The sequence below is a fragment of the Dermacentor albipictus genome, chromosome 8 (assembly GCF_038994185.2).
Source record: "Dermacentor albipictus isolate Rhodes 1998 colony chromosome 8, USDA_Dalb.pri_finalv2, whole genome shotgun sequence".
Lineage (NCBI taxonomy): Eukaryota > Metazoa > Arthropoda > Arachnida > Ixodida > Ixodidae > Dermacentor > Dermacentor albipictus.
This window is the reverse complement of record NC_091828.1, coordinates 45,743,717-45,761,073: the sequence shown is the minus strand read 5'-3', so window position 1 is coordinate 45,761,073 and position 17,357 is coordinate 45,743,717. Positions and strand designations below refer to the sequence as shown.

The following is a 17,357-nucleotide window of genomic DNA, read 5'->3' as shown; positions in this document are numbered from 1 at the left end:
TACCTTCCCTTACAGCCCTTACATACCTCTACGATAATGTTACATCCAGTAAATCTCTTATTTATGTCTAGATCGGTGTATTAGTGTAAGAACGTGAATATAGATCAATGTGGCACGGCTGTTGACCGCTGTGTTTAGGGTGAATAAAATTGAAACAAAATTCTTTAATGCAGTCAACTACAAAACATGCTTCATTTTATCAATATGCTCATTAATTGAGGGAGGCGGAAACCACATGGGAACTGTCAGGATTCTTGTCCAGGGACAGCTTTGAGTCATGACATCCCACGGCGTATCATCGATGATGACTAAGCAGGACTACGCATGCGCAATGTTGTCGTCAGGCAATGAACAGCATGCAATGGGCATCTGAGGTGCGCGTGCCAGCAATCACTTAAGTACATCTGTAGGTGTCTTGAGATGACTGCTGTCCATACACTTGTTTCGGTCCTCTCCCTTTGATAGCAGCTTCAGGTTTCTTGTGTCATGTCTGCAGGGTGCAGTGGTCAATGAGACTTCTTCTGTACCACCAGTTTGTCCTAGCGGATAGGTATTCTTCCTCAGCACTCTTTTTACATTGTGCTACAAGCTCACCCACCTTTGCTAGTGCGAAAAGTGAAGCCTTTTCCCTTGGAGAAATGAGACACTAGTGAGCACTTCAGTTGCTTTTGCATTGAATTGAATCTGCTGTTATCCGGAGTGCTCGTGCACGGCACTCTCAAAAGAATTCTGCCAGAATGTCTTCAAGTTCACTGTCAACAGGGTAGCGATTACACAACAAAACCTATTGTGAAAATCGAGAGTTGCTCTGTTTTACTTTCTATTCATAGAAACCAAGTAGTGCACTGCTACAATCTTGCTTTGTGCTTCCACCCATCTTGTCACATTGTTTTCAAGTGCAGTTATAAAGTGAAGCCATGACATGTTATTTTTGCACCCCTAGCAGTATTAAGATGTTGTTTGGACAAAGTTTGCAAAATTGGCGTGTTTGCCACAGTAATGAAAAGATTATGCTTTCTCCAGTTTATCAACATGAAACAAGCAAACTTTATTTTGTTTCACAGTATACTACATGGCAAACACAGGAAAGTTGTGTTAGTTATTTTGTGACACCTCATCGAGGCTCAACTTCTCCTTGGTAATTCAGGCGCGTGTGGTTGCAGCATATATAAGATTAGCAAAATGGTTTACAAAATGTTTACTGGTACAAGGTGGAATTTGAATATGTTCTTTTTCACCGCATAATAATGGTACAATCACCGACCAATATTTTTGGACACCTGATTTTAAGGGCCTGCCCTAATATTTTGGCTCTGCCATTGTACAATCACATGCTTCATGTATTTATGTATAACCATGACCAAAATGTTTCATGTTTCGAACAGTTCCCGTTCGATTAAAAAAAAATTTTTCTCACAATCGTAAGTCAGAAGGTACAGCAAAGGAAAACAACATCGCCGTCATTTTGTTTTTCTGCAGTCTCACACCAGCATTGCACACATCTCGCCTGCCAATTCAGAGCTTCCATTTCCAGTACAGTCTCAATAGCAGGCACCGCTTGCTGCACTCTCCCATGAGCCTTTGTGCTGTCATTGTGGTCAGCACACGTCAGTCGCATATGGTCAGCGGTACTGTTTGTACCGCCTCTCGTGTGCATTGTGGTTTTCTTCAGCTACATACCGCGGTGCTAGGCTTAGCAGTTTCGGCAACCAATCTTCTGCTGTAGTTTCACTGCCACCTGTTACCAGTGGTACCGACACCGCCTTCGTCGCCTGTCTCCAAGTCGACGAAGGCTTCGAAGTGAGGAAATTGTAGCAGATTGACAGTGCAAAAGAAGGCCACCATTATCAGGAAAGTGTAAAGTGACCTGTCACAATGGGCCGTCAGAAAAGAATTAGAAATCTCAAAGCAGACATCAGACTACATAAACAACCAGGTGAAGATTTTGGAAGCTGCCGAGAAATCTTCTGGATCTTGACAGAAGAATGTCAGCCAAGGTGCCCACCCAGAACTTTAAGCTATTGTGATGCGACTGAAAGCTATGATCGCTTTGCATGTGCCGGTGTCTGGTGATGCTTTAAATTAAAAGGCAGAAACTGCGGCGCTTCAGATGTACCTTAAGGGTTTTCAACTGAGTGATGGCTGGGTCCGAAATGTGAAAGGGCCTCTCACCAGGTGTGGCCATTTTGACCTGACAAGTGCCATGCATACACTGCGCATTAACGATCGTGGCTGCTAGGTATTACAATACTATGCACCACGGAAAGAACTAAATTTCAAATCGAACGCTGTTTGCCCTTTTCTCGTGGGTGCCGTGCTCCCAGCCGGAGAGCCGATATATATCGCACAGGTGCGCCCATGTACATTGCACTGCTGTGACGTCGCTCCTAGTGACATGTGACTTCGAGAATTATTCAAGACAATATCTGACATTTGTGTAATCTATTTCTTCAGTAGACGAATGATAGTTTAGAGAAATAATAAAACGCACAAACCGAATGTCTGCATTTACTTCACGCAGCAGCAAGAGAGATGTACTTCCGTTTCGTCTGCTTGTTCCCACGTCGTGCAGTTGCACGTGCAGAGAACGAAAGTATGTAATTTTCTCCTGTGTTCCAGTGTCCAAACTTCTGAGCCACTTGTGCCTGCCTTAGTGTTTGCTTAGCACTGACTTATACCTCTAGTCAGGTGTTCTCGTGCACAGCGCAATAAATTATGTGCTGCTTGAAAGGAGACAAACGCAACAGCTCGCACGATGCCTTCAGCGGAAGTGTGGCGTGCAACGAAAAAGAGAGGAAAAAAAACGAAGGCGGGGTCTGTGAAGTATGCATCACGTGATCCTCGAGCTCCTGTATGGGAGAACGCAGGGAAGGAATTTCGCTTGCGGAGGCTAGAAGGGGCAAGTGGAGAGAGTGTCTCTTGGCAATGGCTCATGCCTCCTGAAATCATGGGTTTGCACCACTGAAATGTTTCTGCTTCAGTTATTAATGAACCAATTTGAAAAATTATTCTGCCAGAATGCTCCCTAGAGGGCAAGTAACAACTTCCAGCGTATAACTGAAATTTGCTATGTGGCCTGGTGAGGGGTCCTTTAAGATGAGAAAGAACTTGGGCTTTCAGAAGATGTGTGGTGAAAGTGCTGCTGGTGGACGAGTCGGCTATTGAAAGTTATCCTTGTAGTAGGCTACAGTCATTGTTCCAGCACTTGGTCTTAGAAGACACATTTACTGTATTTACTCAATTCTAACATGCCCTCGAACATGGCACGCAGCCATGTTTCATGACTTAAAAAAGAAAGGGGGAAAAAAACCGCCCTCGATTGTAATGTGCACCCATTTGCCATGACCTAACTAAAAGAAATTCTTGACAGTACCGCACACCTCATTGTTTCACATAGAAATACAACTTTCTCTCACTTGGAAAAACAAAGGTTTACTCGCAATGCGCTGAAGTTATGATAAAAAAAAAATTGTCACAGCTTCGCTCAAAAGGCAACACATAGGTCGTGGTAGCAAATTATTAGACAGCTATATATAAAATAAGGACAGCAGTTTTATCGGCCGTTTGAACTTTTTAACATTCACTTACTAACTAAATTAACAAGCATGATGACACGTGAGCACAAGCAAATATGAACACGTCTCACACAATGACTGTGGAAACTCTTTATCAAAACGCTGGAGTGAGGAATTGCAGTCGCAGGAGCAAGCGAGTTCACCTCTGTGTGACCTCTCGTTTTAACACGAACTAAGTGGCGAGAACACGGCATGGGGCGCCTAGATGCGTAAGCTCTGCCTTCATCGCATATCACTTTCAAGATAGGGGCTGCGTGACCATGCCATACGCTGCCGCCACCAGAGTATAACGCCTCTCCTGTTTGCGCCTGTCCTTCATGCAAGTTTTCGTAACTCCAAGCGCCCTTGATGCGGCCCGATTTACATTCGTCTTCGCATACAGGATCGCTTCCCTATTAATTGAGGCATCGTGTTGAACTTGGCGTGTCTTCGCAGTCTGCACTTCCATGCTGATAGAGCAAACGCAGAAAATGGCAAGACGGGTGGTGGGCTAAGCCAAGCACATGTACTACAGCCCTGAAGGGAGCTACGGCAGCTAGGCTTGAAGGGCATATGAGGTGGCCACCTTGTAATGCTGATGGCAATATGGTAATGCAGGTTTAGGGTCTTACTCTATTCTAATGTGTGCGCAATTTTCGGACCCATTTTATTGGAAGAAAGTGCACATTAGATTCAAGTAAATACGGTAACTGCGACAAAACCGGGCCCTATTATAAGTTTACAAGCTGTTTTATAACAAACTCTTGCGTTCACTGGGGACCCTTGCCATGGTGGCAAGCACTGCAAGGAACCGCTGACCATCCTCGTGGGTTGCAACATCCTGGGAACTGAAAAGCTTTCAATGCTTATAAGTAAATAGAAAAATCCGAGATGCTTGTGGAGAGCGGATGTTCAAGTGCTGTACGAAGCCAACAAGAAGGTGTGGATAAACAACTTCCTTTCAAAGAATGCACTCAGAAGTTGGAAGGGTGTTGGAGTGGCAAGGACCCAAAGTTCTAATGATAATGGTTAACTGCATTGCTCATGGCCATGTTAAAGACGTCAAAAATATGCGAGTGGAATTCCAGCTGCCAAACACCACATCACTCCTACAGCCGATGGACCAAGGGATTGTCCGGACTTCAAGCAGCTGTGTCGGCCACGCATGCCTAGTTGCATAGTACTATGCATGGACAATGGCAAGAGCTACAATGTTGACTTGATCTCAGCAGTCAGTATGCTTTCAGATGCATGGAGCCCGTGGCCGAGAACACAATCCAGAGCCACATGGGTTTCACGATCCAACATGAAATACTGTCATCATGCATTGATTGCAACTCTTTACAACCTGATTAGGCCCATTCATCTGCTGACCTCATCGTTCATTTGCGTACAGAAATGATGCTGGAGCACTTCACCAATGTTGACGAGATATATTTCTGTGCTTAAGTTATCCATTACAAAATAGTTCGTCTGGTGCTGTTAGATGAATCGGGCTTCGGCAATGAGGAGCTAGTGTCTGTGCTGCCAACTCTCTGCTAACACAAACCTGCAAGGTGCTTTCAGCTGTTTACAGTGAGAATGTCAGCTTCGTTGATGTGCAAGCTGATCTATAGGTATGACAACGTAGCACCTCGCTGAAACATATTTACGGGTCTTTAAGCCACTCGGTAAACACAGTGAAATTTTCTTGTGTGAATTTGTTTTTTCGGAATGCCTGACTTTTCGGAGGCAATCTCAACTTAGTAAACGATTGTAAACGAATACAAATATAAAATGTAATGAAGCTGCAATACATTTCAGCAGTGAAAATATTTATAGTAGAATCTCTATATGAACCCCTCGGGATGGTGCAAAAATTCATATCGTCCGGAAAAAAAAAAATGGGGAAATCGTGAAGGGATGTACAATAAAATGGTTGACTTCTTGAAATTTCACATTTTCAAGATATTTTTTTAATACAGTAATAAAGAACTCTATGTCCTTGTTTTGATAGGATAGGATAGTGCTTTGTCTTTTGATTGGCTGGCTTGATCCAATCAAAGGGAGCCTTGTGCAAGAATTTTGCTGCACAAATTGCATTGCAGCTTGCCTTGCCACTGATTTTCATAGACCAGGACTTTGTACGCTCGAACTTTTGTACCCTTGTAACTAACGTCACGCCAGATGCTAGTGTTACAAGATAGTCAACATGGACTTTGTCAACTCTATCGAGAGAAAGGTTTCCTGTTATGTGCCAAGTGCCATATATGTAATAGCATAGATGATATGGCTTCCACTTTGATTAATTAGCATGGGAAAGTACCACTTTGCTTAGCCCTGCAAAAAGTGTGATGCACCGCACACTGTACTCTTAAATTTGATTTGCGTGCAAGGACCTTTTGGATCCTAAAATGCTTTTGTTAACCCCTATTTAACACTTTTCTGTCCATGCTTATGCCTCTCGATAACACATTGCCATTGGTTCAAACTTAAAATCCTGCCGCGCTCGGAGCACTTCTGGACAGCTAGCACCATCCAGTGCCCATAAGAGGAACTATTTTTGTAGTTTCGCTTTTCTTTCTTTTCTTTTTTTTTCACCGGGGCAAGAAAGGAATATGGCACCTGTTCATTTGGTGGCTCGCACGCCAATTTTTATGCTAGTCAAATCTCAATGAAACATAGAAAGATGATATGATCTGTTGTTTCTTCACTACAAGGTTGGAGTGATAAACTTTTTGTAATAGGAAAAGGCAAGCACATTAACGGCACTGTGAAATCTGGAAGGTTCAGTTTTTTTTTTCATGCATGTTACACTAGAATATCAGAAATAGTTAAATAGAATAAAGCCAAGTGCTCGATTTTGAATCTCTTAAGTGCAAGGGTCTGTGATGTACAATTCTTATCCCAAGTGGCAAATACGTATTCTACAGGCTTTCCAGCTCAATTTAATCCAAGCACCAGTCAATTTAATCAGAGTGCCAATTCAATACAAGCACCATTGCCAAACATAGCCAAAATAATCCAATTGCAAGTGAATTTAATCCAAGTATAACATAATACAAGAGCCTTCAGATTTGAAGGGAACTAAAACTTTGTAAAAATATTTGGGTTTGATACCTTTAAAATAAAAGGGCCAGGTGAGAGACCAGTAGCTTTTCTGTCACGTGACCAATGACAGCTTTTGGAGTTTTTTTTTCTTCTTTGTCATGAGAGCGACACAGTAGATGACAATTCTCATAATTAATTGAGAGGAAATGCCAGCATGAGATCATTAAAGAGAGTTATTGATACGCATACTTTGGTCATGGCTATCAAACAGAACAATAAAGAGTGATTCAGTCATAATATCTGGGCACTGGTAGATTTTGGTCAGTGATTCACTATTTTGCTGCGATATCCATAGCCTCCAATCAAACACGTCGTCATTGACGTCGCTAAAAGTCTCATGATATAAGAATTCATTGCATATACACCTAACTGATAAGCTCAAGTCACTAGTGAGCACAAGTGAAATGCAATGTGCAGTTCAGTGCTCTTGCTAGTTTGCTCACCATAACATGATCTATATCAAATGAAGTGGGATAAAATGAGTGACTCAATTATACTTACTGTATACGCGTGTGTTTAAGTCACCAGTGAACATTATTCACTTATTTTACTGTCAGAGAGGCAGCTTTCGCTCGTGAATGCAGTCATTGGTATCAATTCAGTTGTAATAAAGTAAGCACATTTTTGTTACCACTGCTAACTGATAATGGCAAGTCATCAGCAATCACTAGTGATGCACTCACTGTGATGTTCTACTTTCATGCAGAATAGCATCATAGATACCAAATGAAGTGTCATTCAGACGGCGATTCAATAACTATAATATAATAACTAGGAGATGCTAAGATTGAGTCACTAGTGATGACAAATCACTTTGTGTACTGTGGCAGTCACAGCCATCATTCGTGAAAATTGTCGATGGCTCAAATGAAAGTGTCAATTAATGAGTTTGAATCAGTCAACATTCCTAATTTATATCGCAGAGTCATTAATGGTCACTACTGATAAGCTCCATTCGGTGTTCTTGCACTTTATGCGTTATAGCTTCATGGATGTCAAATGAAAACTCTTTTAAACTGATTCAATTATGATAACTAGGAGATGCTAGAACTACTTCGAATAGGCGCAATGAATTTTCTGTTTTACGTATTACAGCTCTGCTTCCATTCTTTACCATGCTGCTGACTATGTACTAGGTAAAAGTAGGAACTCCTTCTATACTTTGGGCTCACAAGAAGCCAGGCTGATTGATACACTAGGCTTCTGACCGTCAGAGCGCTTTTATGTCGTACAGCAAAAGTTCAAGGTTATTTTTATTCTTCAATCTCATAATGTGGGTTAAAGCATTAAGCTGGATCCCCGAACATAAGAAGGAGAAGCGAAGTATAGCTGATATTTGTTTGCAGAAATTGTGCCAAAGGTGCAAGATAGCACAAGGAATTTCTTCTTGCAAGGTGCGAGCAGATTATCGAGGAAGTTGCACTCTTCTGTTGGCTGTTGTTGTAATCGTCTGGACATCGTAATTCAGACACTTCTATATATTGCATAAAAGAAAGATGGTAAAAGATTCCATCTTGAAATTATGTCGGCGGTTTTGTACAAAAGATAAATACTTGAACTGGCTTTCAAGAGGATGGAATACCACTGCAACTACCCGCCGTGATTGCTCAGTGGCTATGGTGTTCGGCTGCTGAGCACGAGGTCGCGGAATCGAATTCCGGCCACGGCGGTCGCATTTCGATGGGGGCGAAATGCAAAAACACCCGTGTACTTAGATTTATGTGCACGTTAAAGAACCCCAGGTGGTCGAAATCTCCGGAGTCCTCCACTGCGGCGTGCCTCATAATCAGAAAGTGGTTTTGGCATGCAAAACCCCATAATTTAATTTTTTTTTTAACCATTCCAACTGAAACAGATGACATGCTGTTGCGTGGGTCAGGGACAATGTTGCATGACACTGTTGGGACACTGTTGCATGACAGGCAGATGACCAGCATTGGGTGTTGTGTGATTGTTGCGAGTGACGTACTGGAACTTTTATATAAAGTGAATATTGTGAAAATTGGTGCTATGGAGGAAGGCAACTTGTGAGCATCTGGGCGACCGAGAAAGATGCCTGATCAAGAGATGACCAAGTAAGCTCGCTTTTCTGCTGTGGATCATTTCTGCATCATCAATGCATGCCAACGTGGTGGTGGGTTGAAGCAGCTGGCCCAAACACTGGGAATAAATATAAAGACGATGCGCTCTATTGCTGTGGCAGATTGAAAAACAGCCAAGAAACATGGTGGTTCATCAAAAAAGTTTGGCCGAGATGTGGCGGAGACGCTGCATGGAATTATACAAAAGAATCCATCCATTAGGCTTATGCAAATTAGGATGTGCTTCATAGTGAAGTTTCTCGGTACCAAAATAAGCAAATTGGTGGCTATGGTTATACGGTTCAGTTAGTAACTCAGAGGCAGGTTCACCGTAACCATCCTGATTTCAAAGAAAAGCACCGCAAGTTTGCTCAATGGCTTCAAAACAAGGGGACCACAGTCAAGCGATACTACATTGACTCAGCGAGCTTCAATGTGGGTGTGCAAGAAGTTTTGGCATAGCAAGACGAGCTGCCCCAGCTATTCATCTTGCAACTAGCACGAAGGGCACAAGTATAAATGTTTTGGCTTGCCTGTCTGCAAATGGCCTTCTGCATTGGACTTTAGTGGAAAAGATCCACTGGACTGTATTCAGCGAATTTCTCGACAATGTGTCCAAGATGGTTCATCATAGAGAACCTGGTGCTGAGGCCCACTGCTGTGCTGAGGAAGTTGTCCTCGGCACTACTGAGCACTCAGTAAAGCGGCTGTTGCTGTACAGCCCATTCTTCAGTCCAATTGAAGAAGCTTATTCGAAGTTCAAGGCTGGTGTTAAGGCTTTTCTAGTGAGATGTTGGAATGATCTTTTCACGACACCACCGGGCATCTCCCAAGAAACAGTATGACCGTGCACTGTTGGTAGAGGCCGCGAAAGAGTTAATGCTGCACATTTTGCGAGTAGAGTGCGCTGCCTATGCCAGGCACAACTACACCTTTATGCAAGCTGCCCTAAAGTGCCATGATACGTGAAACCTGCTCAGCGGTGCATGCAAAAGAAAGTGGATAGTCTTCTAACAAAGAGCTAACAGAGAGTTGATATTATAAAGGTTGGTCTCTCGCAGATCATCTGATAGCTTTTATGGTAAGCATTTGTGTGCTAAGGCATAGCTGTTGCAGCGTGGATCATCAATTCCTTCATAAGAGTCTGAAAGCACTTTTAATGTACTAACCATAGTACTATATGAAGGCTGTAAGACCAAAAAGACAAATTAGCTCTTTTCCCATCAATCTGCTGCAAGCCGATTGATGAAGTGCTGCTTCTGCTAGGTTAACTTTTTTGTTTAGATTTATTTATTCCAGTCAATTGATGCCTCTTGTGCTGCTCATGGGAAAAAAGGCTTAAAAATTCATAAAGTTGCCTACTAAAACCTTCTCCTCGGCTTCTTTTCAGAAATTTGATTGCATTGAATTTCGGTTGCTTTTGAAGTATATCGCATTTAGACAAATTACTGGCACTTTAATTAAGTTGACTGGCTTTGAGGATTGACGGCCGATTTGGATGAATTGAACGGCACTCAGCATTCTTATTCTTGTTTGCTGCAATAATTTGTATGGCACCTAAATTGACTGGCACATGAATCAAAACAAATGGGCTAATCTTAGTCTGCATGGCCACTACTTCCGCTTTCCATCAAGTGGCATTATAAAACTCAAGTATGCCTAAGAAGGCCGAGTCACACTGAGTGTGCTTACTGAAGTGTGCTACAAAGAAGCAATGCTCAGGTCCATGTGCTATACCCTAAACGATGTGTTTGAACTGCGTTTAAAAAAAAAAACTTTGTACTTACACATATTCAGATGTTAGTTGACAAAATACTTTCTGTGCAAAACAGCCAGGCATCTTTTCTATTGAATTGTATTCTGGAGTTTTATGTGCCAGAGCCACGATTTGATTATGAGGCACATCGTAGTGGGGGACGACTTGAGAATAATTTTGGCCACCAGGGGATCTTTAACATAGCCCCAATGCACGAGAGACAGCATTTGTGCATTTTGCCCCGATCAAAATATCTATTGAGAACTTAACTATATGAGAAAGAAGCAGTAGAAAAAAATGTTCTGTTTTGATATACAAAAGGGGTTTAACGAGAGTAACTACAGTAAATGCTTGTTTAGCTTTGCATTAAAAAATACCTTAACAAAATGGACGCTAGTGCTATAGCAAATAGTATTTGAGTGTGATAAGCATGTTACAAATCGCACCAAGTATTTTCAAGCGTTGTAATGGCAAGGAGGAGCTGATAGCTTTTATGGTAAGCATTTGCATTCTAAGGCAAATGCTTGATGGGAAAAGATTGATGGGAAAAGAGCTGATTCGTCTTTTTGGTCTTACAGCCTTCATATAGTAAAAATTCAAACAGCGCATAAACGACGGGACCAGAATGAGGAGGACACAAACACGGCGCTGAACCACGTCTATGCTAAAACCAAAGCACGAAGCCAGGTTGTCCTTCAAGAGAAACTTTACAACTGCTTCCGAGTTAGGCACAACAAACGGGTCAGTCACGGAAAGTGCTGACAAATGCTTATTGAGGTAAGATGATACCACCAATTGCCAAGTTTGACGTTCAGAGACTATTGCTCGAAAAGGAATGCTGGGCTTATGCGTTTTTGCCGAGAAGAAAATTTCAAGCAAAGAGCGCTCCGATTCTTTAACTTTGTTTGCAAAACTTATAAGCCCCATGCCTTTCAATAACGAAACGGCTTCCTTCTTAATCCTTACCGGTTCCTTATTAGTCACTTTAAAATGTTTGCCTATTGCCTCAAGCGCCTTGTTTGAAAACTGATCCTCAGAAAGTACAACAAAGTAACCTTCTTTGTCAGATTGTACGACGCGCAAATGGTTATCAACCAAGTAATCCACCAGCAACCGAAACCTATTGCTGCGCACTTTAGCGCTGCTACTACTAGCCACAGCGTCAGCACACTCCGATACACACCTAGTTCTGTCCTCGGGCTGAGCCTTGGATGACACATTATGGGCGAAGGCCAACTTTTCAACAGTTCTCAGACCCGGGTCGAGGCAGAACTTGGGTCCAAGGCGCAGGGTCTTTTCATACTTTGAATCCAAAACGACGTCTCCAAGGACCAGCAGCTTTCCTTCTGCAGGGATACTTCTTATGCCTTTCGGAAGGGATGCTCGGACCGTGTTCCAAAGGAATTCCGTGAGGTGGTCAATGATCACACACCACTCACGAAACATACGCTGACCTCGGCATCTAGTTCGAAGCAAGTCTTTGAACAGCCTCACCTGGCGCCACCACTCACTCTTGAGAATTTTGCATATTCTTCTGTTGTGTCCCGTAGACGGACGTAGCTAGCCACAAAGCGCTTGTAATTCCAAAGGGCAGGTATCATACCGGCAGTGCCACGACGCGGTGCGAGCTCGGCAGATGCACACGGCGATGATGGACGAGAGTGCAGCCGGATTTGACAGATCAATATTTTGACACATAAAAGAAGCCCATGTACAAGAAATGAACTGCAGAAGCAACACCAACTCGCCCAATCCGCTGCCCTTCTGCACTTCATATAGTACTATGGTTAGTACGTTAAAAGTGCTTTCAGACTCTCATGAAGCAACAGGCTGATATAATGGCAGAGCCTAGACAGACTAGACTTTAGACTTGTCTTCCCACTCGAGAGTTTCCTGGAATATGCCTATGAGCTGAATGTACGTGTTGCATTGTCAGTTGAAGACATTGTCTGGCTTCTGCAATCACTTTGGAACGCGTGGAAGCACTTTATGGACATAAGTGATGGCTACTCTGATGATGACTTCCTGTGATTTACAAGAAGTCGAACAAACTTTGTGCTTGCTGCATTGATGAATCAGAGTGCTGTTCTGCGGTATTGAATTGACATTTCTTTTGACACAGAATGTCGAAGCATCATTTCCATTTGAAATTAAAGTCCCTCACGTGACATCCCGGACATTCTTGTTGCTCATGTAGAGAACAACCACAGTATTGGCTATGTATTCTTGCTGGAGGATACACGCCACACTTCATTTAATTGCTTCTCAGCTGCTTTGCTGTTGTATGCGGGTAGGGATGCTGACGATTGCCACATTTTGCTGCTGACAGTGAAGCACTTCCTTATTGGCTACACGGGTCAATCTACGTAGGTTCCCATGCTTTTGGGTTTTATGTATTTTATGTAGTGTAAATGTGAAGCGTTATGTTTGAAGAGGGAAACAGCGGAATGCGGAGTTCTTGCTGTCAGGTAGCCCGAAGCCTTGAAATTTCCTAGTAACATTAACAAACGATTAACGCAGTACTAACATGGATTAACACAAGATTGACCTTTGGACCATGCAACGAATGTTAGTAAATGTATTAAGCTCTCCCTGAAAGGAATTTACACAAAAACGCTTCAAAACGAAAGAAATACAAATGTTCTTAGCCTTTATGATTCATAGTACATTCATAGTGTGTTATTTTTATGTGACGGAAAACAAAAGACAGATAGTAGCACACACTGCTATGCTTGTTTCTCAAGAGGGGTGATATTTTTTTCTTATTTTATAGCCGTTCCTAGTAATTCCATCTTGAGCACTCATGTCCATCTCAGCCCTTCTTCTGAACTGAAGGAGAAGTGCGACATAACCACGCACACGAGCCAGGGGAAACGGGGTTCCATTAAAGCAGTCGCACCGACAAACCATAACCGACAGACGTGCAGTTGCTTTGTTTCTTCATTATGGTGCCGTGAAACCCGGGAAAGAGACTGCTGTCTGCACAACTGACCATGGACCGACTGCGGCAGCAGTTTGACATAATTCGAAGCACCGCTACCCATGTCATCGCTGCCACAGCCGAAGCCTTGCAAGAAACCAAAACGATGCCTACCATTTTGCAAATACTCCTAATTGAACTCGATGACTAGGACCGTTGCATTACTGAAATTGACACCAAAATTGAAGAGCTCATGACCAACGATGACGAAAAGACAGCAGAGTTCACCAAGGTGCTTGATTACCATGAAAAAAATCTGTTGTGCTGTCAGACAGGTTATTTGTGCTCTTTATTACCGAGCCGGCATTGAATCACTACCTACTGCCGCCATTCCTTCAAGCACAGCATGCAGTGCATCCACTCTGTACACTGGTAAGCAGCCGAATGTCAGCACAAATGCCAGACCGCTGACACCGTGCGTACCCCTGAAGCTCAAGACCGAGGTGAGGATATAGTGTCAGTTCATCCTGAACAAAGAGAAGGTGATCACCAACTCAAACCCTAAGATCACAGTTAGAACAGAGAGCCAGCATAAGGTGCCAATTGCTTGACAGCCCACATTATTTAACAGTTAGTGAGGCCAAATCAGTTGCCATGCAACGCGCAGAGAACAGGTGCTGGTGACTAGCCGAATGATACAACCCAGGTTGGTCGACGATTCGTATACACCTGCTCACTCGCGCTACATTGTGTACACAGTGCCGCAGATTTGGAGCCTATCCTGCGAGCATCGGAAATACAAATGACAAAATTGCTACCGCTCTTGCTCCTCCCACCATTGCCACTGCAGCGAGGAGAACGAACACCACCGGCGAAGCACTGTTCGTAACCACAAGCATGAATACAACATATGAATGACAAGAATCGAGGCTGCCTAAGACTCTGTACAAAAATATATACCGTATTTACACGATTGTAAGTCGACTCGAATGTAAGTCGACCCCCCCATATCGCGTGACCGAAAAAAAAAAATAAGAGTGCATACCCGAGGGCGCATTCGATAACGAAAATTTATTAGTAGCTGACATGGTCACTGGACTACTCGTCTTCACTAGTGCTGCCATCGTCATCGTTGCTGCGGTCCCACAGCGCGTCGTGGTCCAGCGAAATTTCAAATTTGGCAAACATCTTGCAGAACAGCAGCCCACGCCAAATGCACCTAACCACACGCAGCCGTCAGGGAGGCTCTTTTGACAGGTCCGGTTAGCGTAATTTCGCAGTCTTCTGCCGCCAGCCACTCGTTGTACTCACGGCGGAGCAGAACCTTAAAATTAAGGCGAAGGTCCGGGCTTGTTTCATGACCACGTCGCACTTCACTGGCAGGGACCGATCACGCATTTCAGCGACGTACGCCGCGAGCTTAGCATACAGCTCCGGAAAGCGTCCAGACATCGGCACGTGGGAAATTTCTCACTTGCCGTCACAGGTGAAAATTTCGCTTCGCTGCAGTCGCCACTCTCGCACCACCCGTTTAGAAACATCGAAATTGCGGCCCGCTGCGCAGCGATTTGTTTCTTCGGCGTAAAGGACGGCAGCCCTCTTGAACGCTGCTGTGAACGAGTCCCGAACGATTAGTGGGCCTGGAGCACTCATGACTACTGGGGAAGCATAGAAGTAGCACGTAGCCGGCAGTCAAGTGGAACGCGTCTAGCCTTTTAACAGAAAAGAGAAACCCGCAAGCGCTGTCTGCTCTTCCATGAACTACCGATGCTCCCCGCAAGCACCGCCGTTCTGAGGGTGCCGCCGCAAATGGGAACAGCGGCGCTTCCATCAACTATCGACACCCCCTCACCCATCATTGTTGCATGCACTGTAAAACTCTCAAAAATGTTGAAAAACCCTTCCGAAAAGCGAACAAACACGCGGGATAGCGAGAAGATACGGGTAGGGCCATAGAGGAACCATAAAATTGTAACTACATTGTAGCTCCCGTTGGTATCGTTTTTTTTTGCCGGCGCCATGTTTTGGTTTCGATTGTAAGTCGACCCCCCAACTTCAGACTTTCAAATTTAAAAAAAGGGGTCGACTTACAATCGTGTAAATACGGTAAGACACAAGCGGCCGCAACAACAGTCACATGAATGTCTACGTTACCACTGGAAAAGACCGCTACAAGCACCCGCTCTAGTTTAGAACAGACCCATGCGAGCACTACTACTCCGTTGAGGACCTCACAACCGTGCCCCGGTTGTATGTGACTGCACCAATTTCTTTGACCAAAAGGTTCACTTTCATTTACCGGCAGAGCTATTTGCCACCAACTACACCACAAAGCCTGCCACTGCCACAGGTGCCCAACAACTCCATGTTAGACGACTGAAGTCGAATTCGATTGAAAGTGCTGTGGCACCATCACGATGTACAACAGATTGCTGCGCCCGTGTTCCTGCGGACGTCTTCCTGGTGCCTAGGTTGAGAACAAGAATGACATGGACTACCTGCTGTTGATGAACTGGTCCCAGAAGGAATGGAAACAAACCACTCTGACGACTGCTGCAATAGTTCGCGCGCTGTTGGGTGGTTCCTGGGCTTCCGTTTCAGCCTGGTGGTATGCAAGTAGCCACTACGGTCACCACCACAGTGAGCGTGTCAGCCTGTTGCAGATTCGGAAAGTGACAAAGAGAGCAGGTATGACTTTCACCAATTAGACTGCCACCAGCTGAAGAACTTTGTAAGGACGGTGTGCCTAAAAAAGCTACCAAGAAAATCTGGACAATGCCAATGACTTCCTTAATCACAGCGTACTGAAGAACATCAAGTAAAAGGAGCACTGTCATCATCGACTAACTTGTCCCTTTACTCATGCGTGGCAGTGTTTTGTGAACAGAAAAAGAAGTGCGACATAACTGTGCAAAGGCAGGGGAAACGGGGTTCCATTAAAGCAGTGGCACCGAGCAATCGTATCTGATGGACACATGGTTGCTTCATTCCTTACAGATCTGTTGGGCATCTTGTCCTTTGTTGTCAACTTTTTACTGCTTCACACCATACGCCCTTTCAAGAAATTTATAATACCAAATTGTCAAATCAACCACTGTTATCTGAATATACGAGACTTGAGAAATCGTCCTGTATGCATCAGAGCTGCCATCTGCATTGCAAAGCACCATCAACGCTGTGTTCGCTCGTGATCTCTAGGGACTCGAGCATATTTATTTATTTATTTTATTTATTTATTTTCAATACTGCCAGTCCCATCAGGGACCATAGCAGGTGGACATACAGAAATGAAAGACATGGTAATACACGTGCACATACAAATTGCGTGTCAATAAGCCAAACAAGGAACGTAAAGGAACAAGGTAAGAATACATAAAAGAAACAAATATAGATAACACATTTCTAGGTGACATGCGCAGCAATACAGATAATACATCATGAAAAAAAACAGCAAACGGGAACAAAAATAACAGTAAACACCCTCACGATAATCAGCATGACTTACAAGAATTACAAAGCATATTATGTGAATGAGACTGCGTTACTGATTACTAGATGTGGATTCTAACCGTGATGCGAACTGAGATAATGAGTCTGCAGAAATGACTGACGGATCGAGGCGATTCCATTCCCTTATCACGAGGGGGAAATAAGAGTACATGAATGTGTCATTATGGCATGAATATTCTGTTAAAGCGTGTGCATGTTTATGTCTCAATGATCGTGACTGCGAAAAATATATGTATTTTGTTAGGTCAATCTTGTAATAATTGTGAATCAAGTTAAATAAAAATTTTAGCCGTGCTTGCTTCGCCCTTGATGAGAGCGTCCCTGAACCCGATATAGCCGCAAGGTTAGTGGGTGAATCTGTACGCTTATACTTGTTGTGAATAAACCGCAGCGCTTTTCGCTGTACTTTTTCCAGTTTCGTTATGTTAGTTACTGAGTGGGGAAAC

At 43.6% G+C, this 17,357-nt stretch overlaps 1 protein-coding gene across 3 annotated transcripts in view; it reads left to right on the top strand.

Moving 5' to 3' along the window:
* Positions 1-17,357, top strand: part of LOC135909722 (gastrula zinc finger protein XlCGF57.1-like) — a 50,431-nt gene that overhangs the window by 14,195 nt on the left and 18,879 nt on the right. The window lies entirely within an intron of this gene.